Raw genomic sequence first — 26,219 nt, forward strand, 5'->3', positions numbered from 1 at the left:
TTCTCCAGAATTGATCACATCCTAGGTCACAAATCAGGTCTCAACCGGTACCAAAAGATTGGGATTATTCCCTGCATATTTTCAGACCACAATGCTTTGAAACTAGAACTCCATCACAAGAGGAAAGTTGGAAAGAACTCAAATACATGGAGGCTAAAGGGCATCCTACTAAAAAGAATGAATGGGTCAACCGGAAATTAAAGAAGAATTTAAAAAATTCATGGAAACCAATGAAAATGAAAACAACTGTTGAACAACTGTTGAACAACTGTTCAAAATCTTTGCGATACAGCAAAGGCAGTCCCGAGAGGAAAGTATATAGCAATACAAGCCTTTCTCAAAAAACAAGAAAGGTCTCAAATACACAACCTAACCCTACACCTAAAGGAGCTGGAGAAAGAACAGCAAATAAAGTCTAAACCCAGCAGGAGAATAGAAATAATAAAGATCAGAGCAGAAATCAATGAAATAGAAACCAAAAGAACAGTAGAACAGATCAACAAAACTAGGAGCTTGTTCTTTGAAAGAATTAACAAGATTGATAAACCCCTGGCCAGACTTATCCAAAAGAAAAGAGAAATGACCCAAATCAACAAAATCATGAAGGAAAGAGGAGAGATCACAACCAACACCAAAGAAATACAAACAATTCTAAGAACATATTATGAGCAACTCTATGCCAGCAAATTAGATAACCTGGAAGAAATGGGTGCATTCCTAGAGATGTATCAACTACCAAAATTGAACCAGGAAGAAATAGAAAACCTGAACAGACCTATAACCACTAAGGAAATTGAAGCAGTCATCCAAAATCTCCCAACAACCAAAAGCCCAGGGCCAGATGGCTTCCCAGGGGAATTCTATCAGACATTTAAAGAAGAATTAATACCTATTCTCCTGAAACTGTTCCAAAAAATAGAAATAGAAGGAAAACTTCCAAACTCATTTATGAGGCCACCATTACCTTGATCCCAAAACCAAAGACCCCATCAAATGGAGAATTACAGACCAATATCCTTGATGAACATGGATGCAAAAATTCTCACCAAAATACTAGCCAATAGGATCCAACAGTACATTAAAAGGATTATTCACCATGACCAAGTGGGATTTATCCCTGGGCTGCAAGGCTGGTTCAACATCCGCAAATCAATCAACGTGATACAATACATTAACAAAAGAAAGAACAAGAATCATATGATCCTCTCAATAGATGCAGAAAAAGCATTTGACAAAGTACAGCCTCCTTTCTTGATTGAAACTCTTCAGAGTATAGGGATAGAGGGTACATACCTCAATATCATAAAAGCCATCTACGAGAAACCTACAGCGAATATCATTCTCAATTAGCAATAATCGCGCCTCGGATAAACCTCATTGGCTACGATACTGCCACTGCGCAAAGCTGCGAATATCATTCTTAATGGGGAAAAGCTGAGAGCTTTTCCCCTAAGGTCAGGAACGCGGCAGGGATGTCCACTCTCACCACTGCTATTCAACATAGTATTAGAAGTCCTAGCCACAGCAATCAGACAACAAAAAGAAATCAAAGGCGTCCAAATCAGCAAAGAGGAAGTCAAACTCTCATTCTTTGCAGACGATATGATACTGTATGTGGAAAACCCAAAGACTCCACCCCAAAACTGCTAGAACTCATACAGGAATTCAGTAAAGTAGCAGGATATAAAATCAATGCACAGAAATCTGTGGCATTCCTATACACCAATGACAAGACAGAAGAGAGACAAATCAAGGAGTCGATCCCATTTACAATTGCACCCAAAACCATAAGATACCTAGGAATAAATTTAACCAAAAAGGCAAAGGATCTGTACTCAGAAAACTATAAAATACTCATGAAAGAAATTGAAGAAGACACAAAGAAATGGAAAAACGTTCCATGCTCATGGATTGGAAGAACAAACATTGCAAAGATGTCAGTGCTACCTAGAGCAATCTACACATTCAGTGCAATCCCCATCAAAATACCATCCACCTTTTTCAAAGAAATGGAACAAATAATCCTAAAATTTGTATGGAACCAGAAGAGACCCCGAATAGCCAGAGGAATGTTGAAAAAGAAAAGCAAAGCTGGCGGCGTCACAATTCTGGACTTCCAGCTCTATTACAAAGCTGTCATCATCAAGACAGTATGGTACTGGCACAAAAACAGACACATAAATCAATGGAACAGAATCGAGAGCCCAGAAATGGACCCCCAACTCTATGGTCAACTCATCTTTGACAAAGCAGGAAAGAATGTCCAATGGAAAAAAGACAGTCTCTTCCACAAATGGTGTTGGGAAAATTGGACAGCCACATGCAGAAGAATGAAACTGGACCATTTCCTTACAACACACACAAAAATAGACTCCAAATGGTTGAAAGACCTAAACGTGAGACAGGAGTCCATCAAAATCCTAAAGGAGAACACAGGTAGCAACCTCTTCGACCTCAGCCGCGGCAACTTCTTCCTAGAAACATCGCCAAAGGCAAGGGAAGCAAGGGCAAAAATGAACTATTGGGATTTCATCAAGATAAAAAGCTTTTGCACAGGAAAAGAAACAGTCCACAAAACCAAAAGACAACCGACAGAATGGGAGAAAATATTTGCAAATGACATATCAGATAAAGGGCTAGTATCCAAAATCTATAAAGAACTTACCAAACTCAACGCCCAAAGAACAAATAATCCGATCAAGAAATGGACAGACGACATGAACAGATATTTTTCCAAAGAAGACATCCAAATGGCCAACAGACACATGAAAAAGTGCTCAATATCGCTTGGCATCAGGGAAATCCAAATCAAAACCTCAATGGGATACCACCTCACACCAGTCAGAATGGCTAAAATTAACAAGTCAGGAAATGACAGATGTTGGCGGGGATGCGGAGAAAGGGGAATCCTCCTACACTGTTGGTGGGAATGCAAGCTGGTGCAACCACTCTGGAAAACAGTATGGAGGTTCCTCAAACAGTTGAAAATAGAGCTACCATAAGATCCAGCAATTGCACTACTGGGTATTTACCCCAAAGATACAAATGTAGGGATCCGAAGGGGTACGTGCACCCCAATGTTTATAGCAGCAACGTCCACAATAGCCAAACTGTGGAAAGAGCCAAGATGTCCATCGACAGATGAATGGATAAAGAAGAAGTGGTATATATACACAATGGAATATTATGCAGCCATCAAAAGAAATGAGATCTTGCCATTTGCAATGACGTGGATAGAACTGGGGGGTGTTATGCTGAGCGAAATAAGTCAATCAGAGAAAGACATGTATGATATGACCTCACTGATATGAGGAATTCTTAATCTCAGGAAACAAACTGAGGGTTGCTGGAGTGGTGGGGGGTGGGAGGGATGGGGTGGCTGGGTGACAGACATTGGGTAGGGTATGTGCTATGGTGAGCGCTGTGAATTGTGGAAGACTGTTGAATCACTGATCTGTACTTCTGAAATAAATAATGCAACATATGTTAAGAAAAAAGAAAAAGAAGAAGATAGCAGGAGGGGAAGAATGAAGGGGAGTAAGTCGGAGCGGGAGATGAACCATGGGAGACGATGGACTCTGAAAAACAAACTGAGGGTTCTAGAGGGGAGGAGGGTGGGGGGATGGGTTAGCCTGGTGATGGGTATTAAAGAGGGCACATTCTGCGTGGAGCACTGGGTGTTATGCACAAATAATGAATCATGGAGCACTACATCAAGAACTAATGATGTAATGTATGGTGATTAACATAAGAGTAAAAAAATAAAAAAAATTAAATCAGGACTTTAAAAGTGTACACAGGAACAATGTGTATACATTTAAGGTATTAACTTTTTTCATGATTATTTTAGTGCTGAATTGATTTTACTTTAATTCTCTGAAAATAGATAATGCCCATGTAGTGTGTCTATACGGTATTTATTAATGAGGATATTTGATTCACCAGAATAATTGCCTATCTCCCAAACCAAATAGTATGGGATTTTAATATATTCTATAAAGAGGTAGAGAGTGATTAATTTATTAAAATCAGAATCCAGGGCCTTTAACAGAATGATCATGGGTACTATGGTGCATGAAATGAGACCACATGTTTTAATACAGTTTTTGCATTCACAGCTATTGGTAATAGCTAGAGCGTGATAACCTGAAATTGCAATCTGTTTGCTGACTCCTGTTTCTCCTGCCCATCAAAGGCGATCAGTTTCACTTGCGTATATGAGCAACGAAGACACCAATGACTAACAACTAGACCTGTTTTCTGGAAGCAAATAATACCGAGTATATCATATCTTACTGTTTTCAAAAAGAAATGTCATGGTGGGATTCTACTTTAACTCCGATTTGGATATAACCCTGATGACACAAATAGCCATATAAACATTGTGTGGTTGGGCAGAACTGAGTGAATTATGGTGATAACATTTTCACTACTGAACACTTTGCCTTATCTCTCAGTAATCAGTCACATATTCTGGTCCCACTGACATGACAGTCTTATCAGACAGGTAGCTAAGAGGATCTCCTTTGAGTTTTGATATAAAGTTAAAAAAATAATAACCTAGTTTGTAAAAAAATCCATATAAAGTCAGTCTCCAGTATTCCAGACGGATGAAGCATATCATATCAAGACGTTTCTTTGTGACCTGATAGCCGGTACCTGATGATCATGCTCTGTCACTAACAGATGATTTTGCAACTAGGTTTCCACTCTCTTAGAATGATGAATCTGTTGTAACTTAATCCAGCTTTTTGAGTCTTGTTCTTTGCTCCTAAGCTTATGAAGAACATGACTGGTAGAGGTTGGAATTTATGGTAGAGTTTTCTAGAACCACTTCTTTCTAGAGCTTTCAGATGACTAAGAATAGAGCTTTCAGCACCTGTTGTTTCTTATGCTGCTTGAATTATAGAATCTGAAGCAGGAGGATGACCCCTTTGATCTCAAGGCCTAGGGCTATGTCTTTTTATTTCTTTAATCATTAATTCTCTCTATTGCTTCGATGTTCTCCCTCTAGGTTTCTTCTATCGCATGTATTGGTTTGGCTCTCTTGGATCTATTCTCTATATATTCAATATCCATCTTTTCCCCTCAAATTCTGCAAGAGTGAGCCAGATTGACAGGTTCTATTCTTCAGAATATTTCTCTCCGTTAGAAATGTTTTAAGCAGGGGTGCCTGGGTGGCTCAGTCAGTTGGGTGTTTGCCTTCGGCTGGGGTCATGATCTCGGGGTCCTGGGATCAAGCCCCACTTTGGACTCTCTGCTCAGCAGGGAGTCTGCTTCTCACTCTCCCTTTCCTTCTTCCCCTCCTCCTGCTTGTGCTTTCTCTCTCTCTAATAAATAAATAAAGTACTTAGAAAAAAGAAATGTTTTAAGCAATTGTATGTATGGTCTGAATGCAGCATTGCCTGGTCTTGGGTTAGCCCTTTTATATTGAGGCAGGTTCCCTCAAAATGTAATACATTTCAATGTTTTTTATTTCATGTGTGGGTTGGTTCAGCTTCTCTGCTCAGTACACTCCAAGACAGGAGTAGATATTTTAAAAAAGCTAGGGGAAATCCACGTGAAGGATAAAGGAGAGGAAGCAGGAGAAGGCAGGAAATGGCTTCAACCATGAAGTCTGACACCTGTGCAGGAGGAGGAGGAGAGAGAAATGGGTTCTTGGATTACAGTTCTAAGACGTTTTTGGTGAGGTGGATGGTGAGTTCTTTAGCCAAAGCCAGCCGTTCAAGGAGTCTCTTGTCTTGCAGGAATGGGCCCACGTTAGTGTTGGAGCAGCCCATGAGAAGAGGTGTCTCGGTGTGAAAGCTCTGGTAGATCTGGGGAGGCAGCACCTGGAACGGTCAGTGGTGTTCATGCAAGAGGAGATCATGGCCACTGCAGCATGGCACTCAGCCTTGACTGGTATGGCATTTCTTTTGATTTAGTAAGTCTTACCATGTTGGAGGATTTCTCTTCCTTTGCTCAACTTTATCATGTGAGGCATCCCTTTTCCAGTTTGGGAGATGAGGGGATTTTACTCAGAAATAGTAGAGGGTCCTTGTCAAAGAATACAGGTCCAGACAAAGACCGGAGAGAAACTTTAGCTAGACCTTTAGATAGACTTTGTGTGTAGATGTTCTCTACTTAAAGAGCCTTGTCTCTTGGGGTTAGGAAGAGAACAAGATTCAGAGGCACAGCTCAGCAAGAATCCTTCTACTTCAAAGAATTTGTCTTCAAGTCAAAGTTACCTTGGGTGATGGCAATGCCCCTTTTGTACCTGGCATGACCATGGGGGGGGACTGTCATGCTTTATTAAGCATGATCTCTGCCCTAGGAATAAGCTGGGAGTGAGTGCTGCAATCAGGTACTTCCCATACTAGCCTTGGGATGCTTCCCTGGAGACGCTATTATCTTTTGCTTCTCATCAACTCTGCAGTAGGCTGCCTTCGCCTCTAGCCCCTCCCCCTTTGTGGCTGGTCATATTTAGGTGTGTCCTGTGGGAAGCACTATTCCACTTCCTTCCCACACACACCATCCTTTGTGAAAGGTACATCGTGGGCTCACCCATTCTTTCCTCAAGCCATTCTTTTCTCCATTAAATCCTACCTGACATCCCTGGTATTCAGATGGTATGATTCTCAGTTTCAGTTTTGATACAGAATTTCCTTTCCTTTTTAATTGCAACAAGGACTGACACAGAGTAAAAATGGTTTTGAATTTGGCTGGAGTGATCTCCTCTCTCACATCTCTTCACCCTGATGATTTGTATAGGAGGTTGAACAGGAGAATGGCTAAAAAATAAAGTTTGAATTCTGTGTCTATGCTGCATCCAGGGTGATTGGTGGGGGCATGGGAGAAATGGTAACAGAAGTCAGGTGGCATGGTGTGAGCACTGTGCTCCTGAAAGAGTGTCCACTCGGCCTGAGGGAGGGTGGCAAGTTGAGCCAATTACAGCATGAGGCTCCCAGAAGGAGGCTGAGAGCTGGGGAACAGGAAGTGAGCCAATGGCACCATAGTCACTCTGGGACGATGCAATGTAGGAGAAGATAGGGCCCTGGATCTGAGCTGGAAGAGCTAGCCCAGTAGATTCCGCCACACTTTAGAGTGGTCACCAAACAATACCAGAATAACCTTCCCCCTCTCTGTTCTCAAAAAACTGATGAACCTCCATGACCCCATGAGAACTGAGGCAACCAGGGAAAATCAACAGGGATCATTAATAGAGGCAGAAGCCCATACTAGACAGCGGAAGCCATTGGCCCATGTGGATAGTAGAGGTGAGTGCCAACATATTTCTGGATACACAGAAGGCACCTCTTAGGGATTCCCAGAAATTCACTCGGGGTGGGAATAACTTTAAGAGACTGAATTAAAACAGGTATTAAACAGAGACTTGGATGGAACTGGAGGGTGTTATGCTTAGTGAAATAAGTCAATCAGAGAAAGACATGTATCATATGACCTCACTGATATGAGGAATTCTTAATCTCAGGAACAAACTGAGGGTTGCTGGAGTGGTCGGGGGTGGGAGGGATGGGGTGGCTGGGTGATAGACATTGGGGAGGGTATGTGCTACGGTGAGCGCTGTGAATTGTGTAAGACTGTTGAATCACAGATCTGTACTTCTGAAACAAATAACGCAACATATTTTAAGAAAAAAGAAAAAGAAGAAGATAGCAGGAGAGGAAGAATGAAGGGGAGTAAGTCAGAGGGGGAGACGAACCAGGAGAGATGATGGACTCTGAAAAACAAACTGAGGGTTCTAGAGGGGAGGACGGTAGGGGGATGGGTGAGCCTGGTGATGGGTATTAAAGAGGGCACGTTCTGCATGGAGCACTGGGTGTTATGCACAAACAATGAATCATGGAACACTACACCAAAACAAATGATGTAATATATGGTGATTAACATAACAATAAAAAATTAAAAAAAAATAAAATAAAATAAACAGAGACTTGGAGCTATCTGGATTCATGTACAAATATGAATGTGACCTTATGAAATTTGTTATTACAATTATTTGAAACATACAAAAGAATCTTTATAATATTAATATGAATTTGAATCATGATTTAAATTTTGATGACCCAATACCATATCAAAAACTAACATTATGGATTACTGTGGCCAAGTCATACTTAGATTATAATCCAAAAACATGTTTTTGATTCAATGATAAAATAGAAAAGAATGGTCTCCATTCTCTACTTTTGGTTTTTATTGGTAACGGTATTACATTTTTTAGATCAATAAACTTATTTTTTAAGAAAAAAACCATAACATTAATAATACCATGGAATATATCGCTTCCCCTGACCTAGTCCCCCTCTCTCCTTCTTAGGTAATAACTACCTTGAATTTTGTATTGATACTATCATTTCCTTGTTTTTTGAAAGTTGTTTCTATGTACTGCTTGTATTCCTGAGCAATGTAATTTTTAGTTGTCTCTGTATTTGAACGTTATGAAAATAGGATCAAATAGTCTTTAGTGTTCTGCAACTTATTGTTTTTATTCAACATTATGTTTCAAAGATTCATCCATGCTGTTTATTTATCCATTCTCCTATCCATCATATTTGAATTACTCTGGTTCTGTTTTTAAAAATAATTCTGCTATGATCATTCTTTTACATGCATCTTGTTGCACATATGTAAGTATTTATTTAGAGTGGAAATGCTAGGATTTAGGGGATACACATGTAAAGTTTTATAAGAAAATGCTAAACAATCCAATTTGTGCTACCAATTTATTCTCCAGGAGAATGATTAGTTTCTTATGCTCCAAATTGTACCAGGTTTGGTATTGTCAGAATTTAATTTTTGCCAATACTGTAGATATAAAATGGTTTCTTACTGTGACTTGGTGTGCAATTCCATGATTACTAATGAACTTGAGCATATTTTTATATTTATGTTGCTTTTCCCTGATGAATTATCTATAAGCAAACACAATTCTACAGTGAGACTTTGTTCTCTTCAAGAGACAACACAGACTGGTCTCATATGAATCATGTATTTTGTCCTTACTAAAAGAAATTCTCCCTATTCTGATAAGGAGCATCTGTCTCCTTCTTAAGGATGCTCCTATGATATAGGTTTCCCCTCATACGGGCCACCTGCTCCATCTGAGGAGAGTGATGTCATTCTCAGACAAGATTTTTTTCTGGTAACAAACCTCCCCCTTTAGTGGTACTTGAAATTGATCTACCCACACCATGTTGCTAAATGTATGGTGTGGGAAATGTGAAGCTGGCAGAACTTGGCCTCAGCACCCCTCACCTCCCTTTCCTGGGCCCCTTTCTCTCTTACCACATCCTTTCTCCACAGTGCTCCTGAGCCACCCATTCTTCCCACACATGTTCTTGGGGTTCCTCTGGTCAAAAGAACAGATGATTAAAATTTAGAATAAAGTCAGCTCATTGGGGCTTTTTCATTTCTCAAAGAGAAGCACAAGAATAGATGTTTCAAGGAGTAGTCTCTAAATGATAAAATTATGACATTTCAGACACTGCATCCCTGAGGCACTTTCCTCAATCACACCACCACACCACTCAGTTTGCTGCCCTGTATGTCAATTAGGAAGGCCGGATCTGCTGAGAGAAGGGCTCGGATCCTAGAGTCTGAGCTACCCTGGATCTTGCCAGCAGCCGCGGGAAATCTTCTACTTCCTATCTCTTATCTCCAGCCCACTCAACGAAGGAACCTCAGATTCAGTTCCAGCTAACACGTAAGGTGCATCTATTTTACATATTATGTGCTTTCACTCATCTTCTCTCATCTTTCCTCACACTTTTTTATGTTCTGGAGAGAATGTGGCTGAACGTCTTGATGGTCAGTTGACTTGGGCAAAGCCATACCACTAGTAAGGACTAAAGCAAGAACTCACCTTAAACTCAGCACTGGCTCTTTCTCCGTATCTTATGGTTTGAGAAATTTACATTTGTCCCGCAGTCTTGAAGGTCTTCCTAATAAAACCTTCTATGTTCTGAGGTATGCTTTCTTTTGATCAGTTTTTCAAAAAGAGAATTTCTTGAAGTTTCCCACCTGCAGCAGTTATAGAATCTTACTTCTAAGCTCATCATTCCAAGCAGGGAAGACCCTAGAACATTCCTGCTACCATTCTGATCTTCAGAAGGGGTCACAGGGTCTCAATACCTTGGCTTCTTCTCTTTTCATATGACCCTTTGAGTCATAAGGAAGCTCTTTTTATACCATATATTCTAGTTGAGTGATTCCCAAACATGGTTCCATACACTGATTGCATAAGAATCACCTATGGAATTGTTCTTAAAAATGCAGATTACCAGGCCCCTTCCTAAAAGTTCTGACTCAGTAGGCCTGAGTGGTTTTAATGCACAAGCCATGTCCGGGAGCTTTTGGACTGGTTGAAAAGTCTACTCGCTGTGTTAGAGACTGAAAGTTTGGCTCTAGCATCACTACGACTCCCCGGGGCTCAGTGTGCTCGCCTGTGAGCTAGGAACGAATAATCCCTGCCTTTATACACCCTCTGAAGCAATGTGTGAGAGCAGATTATGTCATGGGTATTAACACACATGGTGGAAATGCTTTACAAATAAGAGCTTATTCCTGTTCCTCTGCATGACAAGCATTGCCAGAAGAGCATCTCAAGCATGTGTCGATTCAATATTTACTATCTGTCCAGTTTTTATCCAAGCAGGTAAAGAGGCTGTGACTCCCTCCTCCTAAGGGGCCGAGAATAGTCTCCTTGAGATCCCCTAGCTGATGGGCTTGTCAAAATACCTAGTCCGTTGGCCCACTTCCAACTCTCAAACTTCAGGACTCACTCTTTTCTCTTTAATCCCACTTTTACACCACAAAGGGAAAAGCTTTCTTGGCCTTCACGGAGATGCCATCTGAGCTCCTCTGTCTGCAGGTCTTTCTCCATAAGCCTCCGGGATCATCATTCCCCTCTCAGTGCTCAGGCTACTCTACTTCTTCTCAAACTTGAATGTGCATGACAAGGGCCTGCAGAATTTGTCATAAGTACAGCTTCTCAGGTGCTGCCTCCCACAATTTTGGACCCCAAGGGCTGAGGTGATACCCAGAAAGTTGCATTTAACAAGCACTCTGGGGAATTCTGTGCAGATGATCCAAGGAGCACACGTTAGGAAATACTACGCTACCTCTTCTGTGTTCCCGTGAAGTTGGTATGCATTCATTTTGACTGACCAAGGTGGGATTTGTGGCATTTAGATTGGTCAGAGGATGGCCATTTTTTTTTCTGTGAAAAAAAGTTGACCTTAGCACTGTAGAGCCTTGCTACTCAACTGGTGACCTGCAGACCAATAGCCTTTTCCTGTTGGGAAGCTTGTCACCCATGCAGAACCTCAGGCCCCACCTCAGGCCTTCTGAGTCAGAATCTGCATTTTAACAAGCCCCCAGGTGATGTGGGTGCTCATAAAGGTGTCTGGAGCACAGATGTACTGCCAGAACATAGCTCTGGAATGAAGCTGACTTGGGCTTTGTTCTATGTGCCATCCTTAATCAGTTCTGTGAACCGGCGTAGTGGCTTCACCTCCCTGACTGCCTTTTTTCTACTGAGTGAGACGGATGTAATAGAGACAGCAAATATGGTTTGATTTAATCCCCATTACAATCTTGAAGGTGTATCGCCTCAGAGAAATCCTGACAGAAAATAGTGCTTCATAAATGTTTGTTTCTTAGCCCTTTCTACCTTTCATTAAGTAATAGTGTCTAAAATTTATGTGGGGTATATGGAAATTGGTGAAGAAACCAAATTATTGTTTAAACACTGCAGGTGGACAATTTAGATAGAATTACACAGGGAAGTACTTGAGTGATCCAAAGGACTGTCTGAGAAGAGCAGGCCACAGAGACTTTTTGTGTGACTAAAAGACAGGAAAAATGCGAATATGCAAGAAAAGACATGGGGGATGGGCACCAAAAAGGACTGAGTTTTCCTGCGCCACCGGGATTAGGCCACGTGGAATGGGAGGTTGAGAGAGGAGGCCAGATAGCTAATCCATGACAGCTGGCCCGTGACTTTCCCGCAGGTGGCTGAGAGGTGGCAGTTACGCTGTGAGTGACTCATGAGAGCATTTCTCACCCAGTGCCAGGTTGCAGTGTGGGCAGAGTCAGGGTGAAGCCTGAGGAGGTGATGAGCTTCACAATTTAATGATAATAGTGCTTGTTTTATAATTTAGACATTTCCAGGAGTGCTCAGAAGGGGGAATTTGTATCCGGTGGTAGTCAATGAAACTAATTGCTCAATTCATGAAAAATTGCACTGATAAAGCTGATTCAGTTCTGTTATCTGTCTGACTTATTAGCAGGGCCTGGTAGAGGGAGAGCGTCCATCTCTGTAACTCACACTCCCTGTTGCTGTCATTTCTCACTCTGCTGCTCGGAGAGAGTGGCCCTCAGTGAGGGGGCGCAGGTGCTCCCCTCCACCTCCCCATCAGGTGACTCCACCCGCCTGCAGTCTCCTGCCGCTCCTGCTTTTCAGATCTAGGCCAGGCGCTCTGTGTTCTTGGCTGAAAAAGATGCGTCATTCTTTTAATTAAATCCCTCTAGAAAACATCTAAGGAGATGCATCTTTAGCTGCTGTCAGAAACTGATTACAAGTCGATCTGATTGTAGAGAATGATTTTATAAGCCATTCAAAAATGAAGCCAACTAAACAGTAGCCATTTCTACTAGGTGGTTCTAGAATTTAAGATGACATTGTTATCAAATAAAAGACATATTATTAAACTTTTGGGGAGAGGACTAATTTTGATACTTCAAGTGTACCTTTCAGTAGGATGGGTTTTTCACTCTTTGGAAGGCAGTACATGAAATATTCAAAGGGTGTTGATGATCACTCTGGCTGCCATCATGGTTACCATCACCATCATCAATACCTTAACATCATGACAGTGGCTCTTTATGGAGCATCAGGCACTCTGCCAGGAATTTTTATGTACAAAATTGAAAGTTTGACATTAAGGATTTACTTCCTGATGAACCCTTCAGGGTAAATACTTGTAAAACTGTACTATGGGTATAACTAAATAATTTAATCCGCCATTAGAAAAGTGAATATAAATCTACTGAATCTTGGAGGATGTCTGCCAAACCTAATGATTTTGGCTTAAGGCTATTATCCTAAGCCATTCTTTCTGACCATGATCAGATAATAATGCAAATTATATATGGGGCCCATATATATTTTATCATGATAAAAATAGCAGAGACAGAAAAGAATGTACACATTCTTGGGAACAGAAAAGAATGTATACCTATTCTCAACCACAACTAAAAATAGGATCCAATCATTAAGATATAAGTTAAAAGGAACCAGGGCCAGAGGAAGCTCTGTTTCTCACTGCCAAGAGTTATTGTTAATCTGTCACAACTATTTCCACCAACCCTGATCATCACCTTGTTGTTAAAGAACAAGCTCAGTAAAGACATCAGTAACCTGGGTCAGTGTAGCTTCACCAAGTCAGAGGCAGGGGAAGGATCAACACGGACAGATGGTAGGTTACTGAATCACTTTCTGACAGATTGCTTCTCAAGGTGATAAGGAAGTGTAACAGTGACCAAGTATGGCAGAGTCATACTTAAAGACTTTTTGCTCCTTAAATTAAGTATTAGCTTAAGACCCACCAGACTGTCCTTTGCTCATGAAGCAACTGGCATAAGAGGCTGGAAGGAGAAGAGGGTATCCCATTAACTGCTTGGTTTATGGTTTTCAGGGCAGAGAGGAAATGTTATTTAAAGGGGGAATAATTACACTTGACCTACAGAACTAGGTCTAACAAGTTAGTGAAGGGAGGGCTCAACAGAATATCAACATTCTGGTGACAGAAAGTCTTCATTAACCATGTGTTAAAATTTGAACTTCTTGATCACTAATGTTATCTGCAAACCAAACAAGATAAGGGACTTGGATCTGCAAAGTTCCTAAGATTATAGATTATGAAGTTGGGAAAATGGATCTCCTAGATATCAGATGAGATCTTGTTTCTAAGATTTTGTTTATCAGAGTCATGGATAGCTCCCCCTAATCTGCCTTTATTCTCAATTTTCAGTAAGCCCAGGTCCTCCCAGAAGTATATCCTATATGTGAGTGTTTTGGAGGGGATAGTGGTCTATAATAAAATTGAAATTTAATATTATTCTGGATTGATTTTACCAAATTCCTTTCTAAATTCTGTTTCATCTGTCACATCACCAAGCTGGCCTGTTTTTATCCGACTTACTGACAATAATTTTCAAACCAATAACTGAAGGAGTGATAATAAAATATTACCAATAGAAATAGAATGTTCCTCTTTTCCAATCCAATTTTTAATCCTCAATACTAACCCTGGTCCAATTATGCATCCACATAAACCTGGGAGCAGCTATGCCAAGATGCCAACCCTTGAAAGAACTAGCATGACATTAAGCCAAGTGTCTTCTGTCTATCAAAAGTGTTTCCATTCAGCAGAACCAAATTATGGATGACAATCACTTCTTTCTGCAGGGACTCCACATAAAGGCTTGTAAAGCTGTTCATCAAGGACATCTTCAGCATTGTGAGATAATATGGAATATTGATCTGACATCAAGGATCACTTTTTCTGTTGGCAAAGTTGCATCAGAATATTGAAACAAAGCACTTCTACCTTCTTAGAGAACTGAACTAGCACCAGAAGGAAAACACCCCTTTGGCATGAGCTGAGGGGCTTAACTTACATTCCTTGATGCTTACATTCCTTTAAACTTGCATTTCTTTTAATCTTTAATATGAGGCTTGGCCAGTCTACCCTAACTCCAAAAATGTTTCTCTTTATAGCTCAGGAATAAAAAAAAAAAAAAAAAGTTGCCTATGTCATAATATTTAAGGAAACAAGTTTTTTGGAGCTTAAGAATTCTGACAACATGTAATGTTAAACTCCATTTTGAAAAAGTTAGCATATGATAACTTTTCTTTGGGATTCCATCTAGATCAGTTTCAAGAGAGGTATCATAATCACTGGAAAATACGTGCTCTTGGAAATCAGCCGGACATAAAGGAAGATAATCACCGTGCATGTTGAGACACTGAGCTTGAACTAAAATTATAGCTGCTTAGTGGATAATCTGATGTGCAACTCTCTAATCCAATCCATTCAAACCCATAGAGTTTGTCTTTCTATTTCTAACTCAGGTCTCACTGATACCCACAGTTCCAGGGTGTTTCTTGAGGTGCTGTTTCTGGCTGTGCTTTTAGCCTCCCGGATCATATTGTTTCTCTGACTTCTATTTTACTGGATTAAACCTGGATTCTTCTTTCCCTCCCCACCCTATAAGCTTGCTCTGCCATGTAGATAGTGTGTGCCTGACTGGTTCATTTTGCTTCTCTCTGAGAGGTGGCCTCTCTCAGCTCTATACAGTACAGCCTGTGGTCAGGTACACCAGAACTTTCCACAGATGCTAGAGCTCAGCCGAGCTCCAGTGTCCCCAGGTTGGGGGTCTAGGAATTGACTTTATGACGTCAAGTCCTATGTGCCGTGTCGGGGTTGGTCTGGTAGAGGGCAATAGCTCCACCTGGCTAAACAATGCAGAAGGAAACTTGACGGGATCTACTGGGGGACACCTGCACATTATTGGAGGACTGAACATCACACTGGAGCCCTGATTGTAGGGTTCAGGCAGAAAAACCACGTTGAGAACATACCTTCATGGGAAATAGCATTACTTGGTCGGGAAACTACACGCACGTTAACATGGTTGGTGTGGAGGGTTTATGTGATGGGAGTGGGTTGGAGCTGAGGAGAAGACAAGGGAAATAGTAGCAGGTGGTGAGTGATCGCCTAAGTTGTGCAGGGGGAGGGGAGTTTGGCTTGTCTTGTACATGTTGGGAATACTATATATTAGGGTAACAAGATCAGAATCAAATGTATTTCCTGGTAAAATCTGTGGAGTGTATAAAGAAACTTCTGGAGAGCTCAGTGATTAAAGTGACTTTACAGGAATATAAATGTCACAATTCAAAGCAGTTATGAAGTTAGTACTCTCCAGCTCATCTCCTACCAGTAATGGCAAAAACGTCCACATTTGATTTTCACAATACAACTGCTCTACAAATCATTGTTTGAATTTCGCCTGTGTGTACCCTGATGGTCACACTGGCCTCACTTAGCAGTACTTGGAGTCTGTCTGTCCCCTTGACTCCTGTTTCTACCCTGGCTCTCCTTTTCATGCTACCTCTCACTGCAGCTTCTCTAAACAGTATTTAAAGCTGTGACCTTTAAAATAAGCACTTAAAAGTCTTGCTGTGATTTACATCCTGAGCATGATCCAGCTGTTTTTACCTAGGCATGCTGTGGGTATGAAAAATTTCTAGAACAATTTAGGATAGAACTTTCTATTTCCAGTCAGTGGCAAAAGATGATGGGTGAATTATACTTTTTATTTCTCAGTGTTTTTCCATTTTTTAACAATTCATACTGTGTCAGAAAAAAAAATCAGAACTCACTCCTGCTGCATTTTGATGCACTTCCTGAAAGATTATTGGCCAAACCAGTCATACTCTCAGGGAGAGGATGTGGTCCAACATATTCTCATAACTTAGAGTTTAGATTTATTTTTCCTTTGCTCTCTTCCAAGCTATTATTTTACAGGCAGTAAAACAAAAACAAACAAACAAACAAACCCAGAAAAACAAAACAAAACAACAACAAACAACAACAAAAAACCCAGACCCACTGAGCTATCAGATACTACTTTGGGACCTGTGTCATTTTCACATTCATAAAGACTGGCTAGAAACCACCAGCAGGGTTATCAAAGTAGTGTTTATAAATGACTAGAAATGACTGAAAGTCCTAACCAAGGAATTCTTGGATTCAACTAGGGTAACAAATTATGATTTATGGTGTTTGCCTGGCGTTCTCTGGTGAACTGTAACAGTAGAGGTTGACAGGGCCTTCTCGGCTCTCAGCTAGAGTGGTATAGACAGAAACAGGAAGGAGAAAAAGGACCAGGAAGGATGTTCTAAAGAAAAGATTCACAACAGCTGTGTTTTCAGTTTCTAAGGGGAAAAAACACTTAACTGATATTACAAAGTAAAAACCTTATGAAAATAGAAAGAAGAAAAGGGAAATCTGCACATAGATGAGGGCAATAGTAAGCAGTAAAGGAGAATAAGACAAAGTTACATCAACCTGGGTACTTACAACATCCAACTTCATTGGCTGGGGAGGCCCTGTGAAGACAGCCAGGCTGGAATCCTGATGGAGAGGCCTGGGAGGAGCATCCTCCCCTCAGGTGAGACTTCCAACTGACCATCCCCCAAAGGGCTGTATTTATAGGCAAATGACGGGGTATGGAGTTAAACATTCGTTCACCAATGCACAGTTTGGAGCGAGCTACATTCCTATGTTATCATGTCTTTACACCTTCAAGGAGCCCGGGCCATATATGTTTGCCTCCTGTTCTGGATCCATTTTCGGAAGCCAGCCCGGCCTGGAGCCCGAGGGGATGCAAGGCAAATTTTATAGCTCTTGGCGTCCAGACCAGAAGGGCCAGTTCTGACCTGGAGGCCAGCTAATGTCAACTGACCAGGCTCCCGAGGTCACTTATGCAACACAAGTCTCACACACAGCATTCCTTAACCTGCCCGCGTACATGTGGGGCGGGGTGGTCAGTTATGCAGGACAAATCCCAGAAACCTCCATGCAGACAATACAGGCACCAACCACACTTAGTTCTACTTCCAGTTTCCTACTTTGAAATTAATTGTGCATCTCTATCTAAAAGTCCATTATCCTTTCTCACTCAATATGTCCTGTTCTTACCACATTAGCTCCTTACTGCCTTTCTTAATTCTTATACATCAGTGAGATATCCTTTCCTTCTCCCGACCCCCAAATGTGGAATCATTTTTCATTCTTTCCCTAAAACTCTCCATATCCATAAAACGATACAGTCTTACTCTTTTTTTAATATTTCAAGTTTTTACTTAAATTCTAATAAGTAACATGTAGGGTAATATTAGTTTCAGGCATAGAGTTCAGTGATTCATCCTTACATATAACACTCGGTACTTAACACAAGTGCCCTCCTTAATCCCCATCATCCATCTAGCCCATCCCCCTGCCCGCCGCCCCTCCAGTAGCCATCTGTGTGTTCTCTATAGCTAAGAGTCTGTTTCTTGGTCTGCCTCTCTTTTTCCCCACTGTGTTCACTTGTTTTGTTTCTTAAATTTCACATATGAGTGAAATCATATGGTATTCGTCTTTCTCCGACTGATTTATTTCGCTTAGCATAATACACTCTAGCTCCATCCACTTTGTTGCAAATGGCAAGGTTTCATTCTTTTTATGGCTGAGTAATATTCCACTGTGTGTGTGTGTGTGTATGTATATATATATATATATATATGTATATATATATATATATCAGATCAGTATTTTATATCCTTTGAGTAAATACCTAGTAGAGCAATTGCTGGGTCATAGTGTATTTTTAACTTTTTGAGGAACCTTTATACTGTTTTCCAGAGTGATTGTACCAGCTTGCATTCCCACCAACAGTGCAAGAAGATTCCCCTTTCTCCGCATCTTTGCCAACATCTGTTGTTTCCTGTGTTGTTAATTTTAGCCATTCTCACAGGTGTGAGGTGATATCTCATTGTACTTTTGATTTGTATTTCCCTGATGCCGAGTGATGTTGAGTATCTTTTCATGTGTCTATTGGTCATCTGGATGTCTTCTTTGGAAAAGTGTCTATTCATGTCTTCTGCCCATTTCTTAACTGGATTATTTGTTTTTTGGGTGTTGAGTTTGATAAGTTCTTTATAGATTTTTGGATACTAGCCCTTTATCAGGTATGTCATTTGCAAGTATCTTCTCCCTTTCCTTAAACTGCCTTTTAGTTTTGTTGATTATTTCCTTCACTGTGCAGAAGCTTTTTATATTGATGAAGTCCCAATAGTTCATTTTTGCTTTTGTTTCCTTTGCCTCCTGAGACGGGTCTAATCAGAAGTTGCTCCAGCTGAGGTCAAAGAGGTTTCTGTCTGTGTTCTCCTCTAGGATTTTGATGGTTTCCTGTCTCACAATTATTCTTAAAATGGGTCAATGTCTTGTTCTTTGTTGCTGCTGAACAACGATAATTGGTGCATATGTCATTTCCTCTACCCCATATATCACTGATGCTTCCACTTACCCCTCGGCAGTTCAGAAATTTAGTGTGCTTCCCCAACACCTGAGCAGTCAAGCCCAGTCTCGGGTCCCCATCAGGGCTGCTTGGCCCATACTTCCCAAATAGTGAAATCCTCACCTTTCTCAGTAAATACCCTCCACTCTGGCCAAAGTCTACGCAGATCCCATGCATTACTGCATCAACACAATTGCTTAGCTAATTCCTGTAACTGACAAGTCTTCATCCTGTTCCTGGTGTTAGCCTGGTTATTTTCTACCACCAGATAAAGGCTATTTTAATTCTCTCCACATCACTAAAGTGATCCTTTGTAACTTTTGCTGCCACCAACCTTGAATAGCTCTGAGCTACACATTTTTTTGGCTCATAGTGGGCATTTAATAAGCATTTGAATTAAATTACATTTTGCCATATTAATATCAATCTCCTTCATGTGTGAATGTATTGTCCTTTAAACTATAGTAGAAGGTCTTTGAATTTAATAAATACTTGCCAAATTGAATTGACGGGCTCATAGGTTGGCTCATAATTTTAACTTTTAAATATGTGCTCGGGCATAGACTATCAAAAGTGGCCATTTAAACAGAAAGGCAAATTAAGAAAACATTTTTCTTCCACAGTTTATGTGAGAGGAGGAGAAATGATGTGATTACTCTTTTTCCCTTTAGGGTACATGCTAGTGTCTTAGAAGTCAGGACGAGTTCTGTCATTTTTATCTTTCAACAGTATTATTGAACAGATACTTTGATGCACAGCACTGTGTGGAAAGACAGTTGAAAGAATGGTCTCTATTTTCTGGACTTCTACATTCTCATTAAGAAAAGAGTAATAGAACGACATAAGACTTTGCTCCAAAATGGATATTTTTGGCAGTATGCTAAAGGAATGCACAGGAAGGACTTATCAACGGGTACAAAACAATCAGAGAGAGGCTTGCAGGGAAGAGGGGCACTGGAGATGAGCCTTGACTAAAGGGGGAGTAATGAGGGTTGATGCAAGTCAGTTATTTTCTCTGTGTCTCAGGATCCCCTTGTATAAGATGAGGGGCTGGGGAAGATTATTTTCAGGGGCTACTTTTAGGAATCGAAGGTAAGGAAGTGGGGAGAGAGGGGTCATAGTGGAGAAGGGACAGTGATCACAGCAAAATAAGTGGCTGAGCAAGACAGACAAATGAAGTGGTAAGGGTTAGGAAAAGTCTTTGGGTAGCATTAGGTCTTGAAGAGATAGGTAGCAGGTACTAGGGGTTCAGGATATTCCAGGCAAACAGTTAAAAGTAGGTGGGGCTAAGGATACAAAAATAGTGATTCAAAGGGGCACATGCACCCCAATGTTTATAGCAGCAATGTCGACAATAGCCAAACTATGGAAAGAGCCCAGAAGTCCATTGACAGATGAGTGGATAAAGAAGAGGTATATATACACACACACACATATATACACAATGGAATATTCATTGTCAAAAAGAATGAAATCATGCCATTTGCAACAATGTGGCTGGAACTAGAGTATATTATGCTAAGCAAAATGAATCAGTCAGAGAAAGACAAATACCATATGATCTCACTCATATGTGGAATTGAAGAAACAAAACAGATGAACATAGGGGAAGGGAAGGAAAAATAAAATAAGATGAAAATATGGGAGGCAAACCATAAGAGACTCTTAACTCTAGGAAACAAATCAAGGGCTGCCGGAGGGGAGATCGGGGTGGGGGGCAATGCGGTAACTGGGTGATGGACATTAGGAGGGCACTTGATGTAATGAGCACTCGGTGTTATATGCAACTGATAAATCACTATACTCTACCCCCTGAAACTAATAATATACTATATGTTAACTAAATTGAATTTAAATACAAATTTAAAAACTAGGTAGGGCTGTATAGACTTCTCTTGGTCAGGTATAGCTCATGACACCAAAATCCTGAGGGTCTGAAGGTTGGAGTTGTAGATAAATGTGTATGCTAAGGGGGAAAAAGAAAATTCTCCTGGTTAGATTGTAAAATTCATTTTGAAGAAAAGAGTAAAGTAAAATCACACTAGTTATATTTCAGATGCTCAGCAGGGAGTGTGTGGCTAGTGGCTACCATATTGGATAGTGCAAATGTAGAACATTGCCATTATTGCAGAGAATTCTACTGGACAATCTGTGCTCTAGATTTCACAGTGAGTTTGTTCAAAGTCCCAGGGTGAGATCAGAAAAGAGGAAACACTTTCCTTCCTCAAGCTATCTTTGGTTTTATGATACTTCAAACATTCCCAGAACACCTCAAAAAATGTCACCAAATTAGTTTGAAGTTAATTCATTCCAATTCAAGTCAGTTTAAACCAAAAAAGTCACACTCCATTTTTTTTTTCCTGTGAAGAGCAAAACTTTTCTTGTTCACATTTTCTCAGAAGAGCTATTTGAGCAGGTCTGAAAATAGAACCTGTTTAGAGCACACAGGCTTGTTTGCTCTACCACTTACATCACCAGCACAGTTTGGAGATGGGTAATGTGCACTTGGCCCTTGGTGTCGCTCAGGTGTTGTTTCATTGTCCAGAACCCCTTTGCCACTTCTCCCTTGCGTCTTCCACCTTTTCTGTTTAGACTTTCTGGTGCCTTCCAAGCAACGGCATCCAAGATCAGCTAGTGAATAAACAGTAAGGATATCCTTCCACAGGAGGCACAGGCATGTGGATGTCAAGTTGGCAAGGGGGAAACTTCCCACATGGACTTGGTTCATTATAAAAAAATAGTAATCATTTTTAGGACCAAGTTTCCTCTCCTTGTCATGTGACAATTTGGGAAAGGAGTTTCAAAACAGAATTAAATAACGATTCTTTGTGTCCAAAGGACTTAAAGAGGGCCTTTTGGGGGATGAAACTTAGACCCACCAGGAGATGAGGTGCAAGAGTAAATGGGCAAGGGAGCTGAAGATAGTCCTGAGAATCAGAGATGACAGCAATAACACGAGGTGTGGCTCGCCCCCACCCATCCCCCTCTGGTGGGTGCCATCTCCCTTTCTAGTCCCACCCTCAGCACATCTGCTGTTGCTTCACAATGCAGGGACACCCATCTTTAGCCACAGAAAACAAGACTTTCTGCCGTGTTCCATTTGGCTCATTATGGAACAGAAGAGAGAATGAGTCATGTGGCTTGGTTTTTCTCTTCCCTGCCTTGCCTTAGTATAGCCTCTTTGAGCTTTAAGGTACTTCTCTCAATCGTGTACTTACACAGCATTAACATTTTATTCAGTGCACTAAATAAGACATCAAAGATACTAAGATAAAGAAGATGTGGTCTCTGCCCTTGTGGCATTCAGAGACAATTAGAAGGTTGTAAAATATCTGTCACAAATGTCACCACTTTCACCTCCTTTACCGTAACATTGTTCATGGACCACTCATTCAGATAAATACTAATTGAGTGTCTACTGTATACTCAGACTGAGCCAAGCACTAGAGATACCAAAGTGTAAAATTCGGGGAAGGTCCTGCCCTTAGGAAGTCTGCATTCAACATTCTCCTGGTGAGCTCAAATATGGCCTCAGAATCCTTCTCAACACAGTGCTCTGGGTAGTACCACTGAGTCCTTGGACGAGTAGAGAAGAAACCCAATGTCTAAGCCATAATCTGGCAAGTGAGACAGATTCGTGCATAAAACAATGTATTGCTGAGCGACAAAACACTAGAGCAGAAGTACACATTATTAAGTTGCATGGGAATATAGAAAGTGAGTGACTGAACAGTGCCCAGCGAAGTCAAGAAAATTCCTGAGAGGAAATATAGTTTTCCAGGACTTGAAGGAAGCATAGGAGTCCATAAAGCAGATCAGAAGAGGTTGGCACAGGGGAGGGGAAGACTGCAGCCACAGGAACGAGCGAGAGGAGAGCCCAAGGCAGGAAGGACACAGGTGATGTTCAGGGAACACAGGATGAGAAGCCCGAGTGTGGCCGTGTGGGTGAGGTGTCTCACACTTAGGAGCATGCAGACACTGAGCAAACAGCCTAGGTTTGAATCCGCACATCAGTTAGCTCTTCCGTGCCTCAGTTTTCTCATCTGTAAGACTGACATGATAATGGCATTCACCTCACTGTCAGAATTAAATGAGGTAATATATGGAAACTGCTTAGAACACTGACTGGCACATAGAAGCCCTCCATGTGGATCATTTCCATGCTTATCATGCTGTTTTGGCAAATTTGGAAACCAAGGCACAGAAAGAAAAAATAATTTACTCAGGATGCGGTGCTCTTTTGTGGTGGGGACTGGATACCCATCTATCATGCCAAACCACTTTGAACATGAGCATTATCAAACATTCATCTCTCCCAATGGATCCTAGCAGATACATTTTTTTTGTTTGTTTGGATGATGAAGAGGAAATTAATTCTTCTTAAAACTCTGTCATTTCTATTTCCCCCTTTTATCTTAAGATGCTCCAGCTGCTTCCCATATTGTGTTCTTCCACTCTGTTGTTCTTTTAACATGTACTATTTCATTTTCCCAAAACACAGTGCAATTTATCATAATGTAAAAAAATAAATAAATAAACCTGAGCAGAAACACAAAGCACATTTTTCTCCAGGAAACTTCCCTGTTCTCAAGCACAGGGAGAGAGAACCCAGTAGCACCTTCAGCAAACATATGCATCAGTAAGTGCGTTAATCATATCAATGCATGAAACTGGTCCACCTCTGCTGGAATCCTTTGCTTGCGAGTGAGAGAGAAAACACGTCTTTGAAGATGGGCCAGATCTGTCCAATCACTGCACCAGTCCAAGGCATTCATGTTTGCAATGCTTCCCACATTTGCAAAATAAGCACATCGGTTATTACACTGTTCTCAAGGAGGCATTTTCCTAGGTTTCTATATACAATAAACAAAATCCTTTGCTCCTCAAATGATTGCTATAGTATCCATGGTCAGAAGTGGAGACTTATCACCACTTGGTGTTAAAATCAGGCTGTGTCTGCCCATTCTCAAAGCGATGTGACTAATTAGGAATGGGGGTCTGTGATCAGGAACGAGAAAAGGAGTCAACTTGGATGGGAGAGAAGAAAGTGATATTTTTAGTTGTGGATCTTGGGGCCAGATAAAGGTTGTAGAGACTTAGTACATATATAGATCTTAGAACACTAGGTTTTTGCCCTTTGTGGGAGGAAATAGCTGAGGCTCATTTAAGAGAAACTGATGTAATGGGGTATATGTTTGATATAGTCTAGTATTTTCTAGAGGAAGAATTTTATGAGTGGAGTGCAGGCTATAAAATTCCATGGATCAGAGAAGGAGTGGGATTCTGGATCTATGTTTAGATGAGGAGTCTCCATCAGCAAGGCTCTGCCCAGGAGGGGTACTCAGTACTCAGAGTGTCCAAAATGCCCTCGGTGGCCAAGGGTGCAGTTAGTCTAGTTGGGAGGAGGCGCCTCCCAGACAGCAGGTGGTTTGAAGAATAAGGACATCAGCCAGGTGTCAAGTACAGAACAGCTCTGTAGCTCTCAAGCCTGGGGCACATTAGAAGTCTCTTGAAGATATATATTTTTTTCTTTTCTTTTCTTTTTTTTTTAATTTTTTATTGTTATGTTAATCACCATATATTACATCATTAGTTTTTGGTGCAGTGTTTCTTTTCTTTTCTTTTTAAATTTAAAATCTAGAAACATAATATGTACCTAGTAAAGTAAAGAAATCCTAAGTGCATATGTCCATGAGTATTTAAAAAGCCATCTCACCCATACTTCACCTGGATCAGGATATAGACCATTGCCAGCACCCCACAAGCCCCCTCGAGCCCCTTCCTAGTTAGTGCCTGCTGGACCCACGAAGAAACTCACCATCAGACCTGCCTCACCAGAGTTGCTTTGCCTGCTTCTGAACTTTATCTAAATGAGATAATACAGTATATACTCTTTTATGTCTGGATCTTTCGTCAGCATGATGTCTATGAGATTCATTCATGTTGCTGCATATGGGAGAGTTTGCCTTTTCCACAGGTATATAATTATGGCTATGTTAATAGCTGCATACAAACTTATAGCTCATTATATCTCCTTGTTGAATTATGTTACTTTGTATCTTGTTGAATTGAAATTTTATTATCATAAATGTCTCCTTCATCTCAAATATTTCTTGCCTTAAAATTTGCGTTGTCTGATCTTAGTAAAGCAATGCCAACCTTTTAAAAATATATGTATTCGTGGTTGTATGTGTTTTATCCTATCCTTTTGAACATTTTTGTGTTCTTATGTTTAAGGTATATTCTTAAAAGATAAGGTATATTCTCTCTATATATTTATATTTATATAGATATGGATGATATATATATGTAAGATATATCTGTATTTTGGTTTTTTTTTAATTTGGGTAATTTAGTCTATCTACATTTAATGCAATAACTGACATATTTGGATTTAAATATACAATTTCACCGTTAGTTTTCTATTTACCCTATTTTATTCTTGTTCTCTTTTTTGCCTTCTTTTGTATCAGTCTAGTATTTTTAAATCCATTTTTATTTCCATTAGTTGTACTGTAATGTATTCTTTTATTCTTCTCTTAGTGGCTACCTATAATGCGTCCTTGATCTAATAGAATCTACCTATAATTAGTACATTTACTACTTCTTAGATAATACAAGGACTTGAAACACTTTGATCTATTTATGCCTCTCCCACCTTTTTGCTATTGTTAACAGTTCCTTTAATTCTACATTTATTGGAATCCTCATTAGACATTACTATTGTTACTAAAAAGGAATATTCATTTAATTTACCCACATTCTTCTCATTTTAGTACTCTTCTTCCTAGTTTTAATTGCTTCTATCTGGGATTATTTCTCTTCTGCCTGATAAACTCCCTTTACTAACTATATATGATACACATGTAGGTAGGGTCCTGCTGGAATGAATTTCCTTAGTTTTGCTGGTCAAAACTCTTTATTTTACTTCATTTCTGAAAGATATTTTTGCTAGCTATAGAATTCTAAGTTGACAGGTGTCTTCTTTCTACACTGTAAAAATACCATTCTCTCATTTGGTGGCTTCCATTGTTTCTATTAAACATTCAGGTGTCAGTCTTATTGCTGCTTCCAGAAGGTTGTGTGTC

General features: G+C 40.4%; 1 pseudogene; it reads right to left on the reverse strand.

Moving 5' to 3' along the window:
* Positions 1-1,191: 1,191 nt before the first annotated feature.
* On the reverse strand, positions 1,192-1,407 carry LOC118356163 (annotated as a pseudogene).
* Between the last annotated feature and the right edge of the window lie 24,812 nt (positions 1,408-26,219).

This window comes from Zalophus californianus, chromosome 12 (assembly GCF_009762305.2).
Source record: "Zalophus californianus isolate mZalCal1 chromosome 12, mZalCal1.pri.v2, whole genome shotgun sequence".
Taxonomy (NCBI): Eukaryota; Metazoa; Chordata; class Mammalia; order Carnivora; family Otariidae; genus Zalophus; species Zalophus californianus.